The sequence below is a fragment of the Papaver somniferum genome, unplaced genomic scaffold, assembly GCF_003573695.1.
Source record: "Papaver somniferum cultivar HN1 unplaced genomic scaffold, ASM357369v1 unplaced-scaffold_18, whole genome shotgun sequence".
Classification (NCBI taxonomy): domain Eukaryota; kingdom Viridiplantae; phylum Streptophyta; class Magnoliopsida; order Ranunculales; family Papaveraceae; genus Papaver; species Papaver somniferum.
Window position 1 is genome coordinate 9,593,602 of NW_020627707.1, and position 4,428 is coordinate 9,598,029.

The following is a 4,428-nucleotide window of genomic DNA, read 5'->3' on the forward strand; positions in this document are numbered from 1 at the left end:
CGAGTCCTGTAATTGGGGTTTTACTTTCTTGAGCTCACTGTAACTTCTTTCCCATTCCTTGGATTTACAAGTACAATTGGAAATAATGGAATTTCGGTTCTTGTCTTCTAAATTTTAAAATCATCTTTTTGATTTTAATTTTCATCTTTTTGTTTTTAATTTTCTTATGAATTGGAACCGAATCTGACTGACTCTGCATTCAGGCAGAATATTAAGCTATGAACCTGATTCTGCATTTCAGGCAGAGTATAGTTCAAGGATTATAAAATGCACAATAACAAGCCTGCACAACATAATGGCATAGTAATCCATGTACTCACAAGTGGTACAGCGTTGCAAGTGTTCGCCAAAGTTAACCAGTCCTAAAAATCTGCAGTCTTCTGAAAAATGAGACACAAAGCAAATACGATTTTCAATTATTGTCTTGAATTGAAAACCCAAAATCAAACATATGTTTTTAAAGGAACTTCAACTGAACAGCCAAACATTTTGTTTCCACCGCCTGTCAAGCACCCAGGTTTGCATCCGGACACGCAACAAAACAAAAGCGACACAAAGCAAGAGACTGCATAGATACCTAACCAACAAAAAGCAAAAATGAAACTGACTAATAGTAAAGCAATAGAGACAAGTCCCTCCTGTAGATCCTCCTAGCACCATCCCTCTAGTTAACCTTGGAAACACACTTCATTTCTTCTTGACAGCAGACTTGGTAACCTTGTCTCCTGTTGGGTCCTTCTTCTCAACTTCCTAGATGACACCAACAGCAACTGTCTGCCTCATGTCCCTGACAGCAAAACGTCCAAGAAGTGGATACTAAGAGAAGGTCTCCACAACCATGGGCTTGGTTGGAAGCATCTTAATGATACTAGCATCACCATTCTTCAAAAACTTGGGCTCCTTCTCAAGCTCCTTTCCGGATCGTCTATCAATCTTGGTGAGGATCTCAGCAAACTTAACAGAAATGCGAGATGTGTGACAGTCAAGAACTGGGGCATAACCGTTACCGATCTGACCAGGATGGTTCATGATGATGACCTGGGAGGTGAAGTTGGCAGCTTCCCTTGCAGGGTCATCCTTGGAGTTGGAGGCGACGAAACCACGCTTGAGATCCTTCATTGCGACATTCTTGACATTGAACCCAACATTGTCTCCTGGAAGAGCTTCTTGAAGGGCATCGTGGTGCATCTCCACAGACTTAACTTCAGTGGTCAACCCGGTGGGTCCAAAGGTAACAACCATACCAGGCTTGATGAATCCAGATTCAACACGTCCCACTGGCACAGTTCCAATACCTCCAATCTTGTAAACATCCTGAAGTGGAAGACGAAGGGGCTTGTTTGAGGGTGTCTTTGGTTCAGAGATATTGTCAAGAGCCTCAAGGAGAGTTGGTCCCTTGTACCAGTCAAGGTTGGTGGACCTCTCAATCATGTTGTCTCCCTCGAATCCAGAGATGGGAACAAAGGCAATTTTGTCTGGGTTGTATCCAACCTTCTTTAAGTAAGATGGGACCTCCTTCACAATTTCATCGTACCTAGCCTTTGAGTACTTGGGGGCGGTGGCTTCCATCTACAAACACAAACACGAAACACATGAAATAATAGTTAGCCACTGGAAGGATAAAAAACATTGGAAAGTCTAAATTTTATAGACAGGAAAATAACTGTGAGAAAGGTATACGTTGTTACAACGGATCATCTGCTTGACACCAAGGGTGAAAGCAAGAAGAGCGTGCTCACGAGTCTAACCATCCTTTGAGATACCAGCCTCAAAACCTCCAGTGGTAGAATCGATAATGAGGACGGCACAATCAGCCTGAGAAGTACCAGTAATCATGTTTTTGATAAAGTGACGATGTCCAGGAGCATCAATAACTGTGCAGTAGTACTTGCTGGTTTCAAACTTCCATAAGGCAATATCAATGGTAATACAATATGCACACAAGAAAAGAAACAAATTCATGATGATATTATCTACGTGAAGGAGACGAAAGAATCAAACTCTTTGAATTCCCCCATCTCTAATTTGTTGTTTCAAGGTAAATACCGGAGGTGACCCACAAGCAGGGCGGAGCCAAGGGTTGACTAACCCTGGCTCTAGCCCCCTAAAATTTCAAAAATCCATGTTTAGCCCTTAGTTTTCTTCAGTTTTTAGGTTTAATCCTCTAGTTTTTAGGATTTAACCCCCAGATTTTTAATAATCTAGTCCACCAAGTTTATCAAAAAAAATTTAGTCCCCTTAAACTTAAAAGTTGGCTCCGCCACTGACAAGTAGAAAAAAGATACTAATGTCCACATCGTATAGACTGAAATGCTGAGGTTGGTGTTTAAACTCCAAGACTGGAGGAGTTGCCGCAAGAGGAGCCAGATAGCTAACCAATTTCGCTGAAAAGCACTTGCCATTCGCATTGTAAAGAATTTCCCCAACAATTAAAAAACAAAACTTATATATTCTATAATATAGCCGTGCCCATCTTGTTGCGTGCTTTTTTTTTTTTACTACGGAGTACAGTTCTAGATTGATTTAAAAAATAAAACTTATATATTCTATAATATAGTCGTGCCCATCTTGTTGCGAGTCTGCCAAAAATAAAACCGCGGTGCCCATTTTGTTGCGAGTCTAGCAACTAAATATAGGATTCCTAGTTTTTCTAATGATTTTGGCCCCATGAGGCGCTTTTGTTTTACTACGGAGTATAATTCTAGAGTGATCGCAAGAATTACGGAGAGAAATCCCGTGGCTTGCGTGGCATAAATGTGTATGTTTTTTACTCTCAATCCTTTCCTTTTCTTGGTTCGCAGTTACACAACTTCACCGTCTCTTCTTTTCTTTCTTTTTTTCCTTCTCTCTGTATAACTTCTGTGTATAAAGAATCAAATTGTTCAATCTAAACTTTTAACTTAAAAATCATAGTTATTCACTAATATTGTTAAAAAATTGGTGTGCCCTTCGGCCACCTTACCAACCAGTGACATTTCTATCTTACTCGAGGAAACATCTTAAATCTGTAACTACTTCAGAGTAAACTTTGATAGTCATTACGGGCTTATTTCATTTTACATATTATCTTGAACTATAATGTTAAAATGGGGTAGACTTTTTTTAAAATTTGTGAATGCCGGACACAAATTTCGTCCGCCTCGAGGATAGGTGGAGAAATCAGTATGCTATGACAAGATCACACAGCTTCGAATTTACCTTCGAATTTCAAACATAGGAAATAAACGATTTGGTTGTAGAACTATGGGTGGACTAGTGGAAAATCCATTGTAAATGATTTTTGAGATTTTTATGTCTAGTATCAATTGAATCAGTTGTATAAAAACAAGCTGTTTGTCGTTAAAAATTATTACTCTTTTCCTTTCATAGTAAAGGCCAGCAAACCTTCTCAAGAAATTTGAAGTTTTCCACCAGGAGGAAAGAGCACAAAACCTAGGCCAGGCTAAGAAAAAGAGATTTTTTGAAGAAGTAATGGAAGAAAAATACGACAGTCACTCAAAGGAGATGCAATTGATGGATAATCAGAAAAAGAGAGAAGTAACAGTGACTGAGGAAGAAGGAACTGGAGCAGGATAGTCTGACAAAGCCCAAAAGGTAATCCTAAACTATAAACTAATCCACTCCAAGTTACACTATAATATTATCCAGCAAATTTTTTCAAAACTTAGTATGCTCTATCATAGGAAAAAGGGAAAGGACTATCCTATAATATCCTACTTCTGGGAATTTATTGTAGTTATAACTTGGAACTGCCAAGGTTTAGGGCAAAAAGAATACTCAAAAGTACCTTCTCCTGAATAAGGAAAATTCAGACATTCTTTGCTTGCTAGAAACTAAACCAAAAAATAGAAAAATGCATAGTATTCTAAAATCTGTGAATATCCATAACTATTTGTTGGTCCCTCCTAGAGGCCAAGCAGGGGGGGTGGCCCTGATTTGGAAACATAATCTTACTATTACCATAGATAGCTCAACACATAACCAGATTAATGCTATAGCCAAAGAAAACTGTTCCAATAGTTTATACATGGTTTCAGCTTTCTATAACAGCCCATACCCTACTAATAAACAACAGTCTTGGGATATGCTTGTTAGTATAGCTGAAACCATAACAATTCCTTGGCTTGTAATGGGGGACCTAAATGTTTTCCTCAGTCGTGAGGAAAAAAAGGGAAGTAACTTATTTGATGAAGGAGAAGCCACTATATTTAAAAATATAATCTCTGATATGAATTTACAAGATTTGGGGTTTAAAGGTTATCCTTACACATAGAGCAACCATAGAACTGACAACTCAAGAGTGGAAGAGAGACTTGATATAGCCCTGAGCAATGAAAAATGGATTGAACTTTTCCCAAAATCCACAATCCATAATCTCATTGCAAGGGGATCTGATCATAGTCATATTATCCTTAAAACTAACCCAAT

At 38.6% G+C, this 4,428-nt stretch overlaps 1 pseudogene; it reads right to left on the bottom strand.

The window, feature by feature from the left end:
- Window positions 1-672: 672 nt before the first annotated feature.
- LOC113337868 lies at window positions 673-1,879 on the bottom strand (annotated as a pseudogene).
- Between the last annotated feature and the right edge of the window lie 2,549 nt (window positions 1,880-4,428).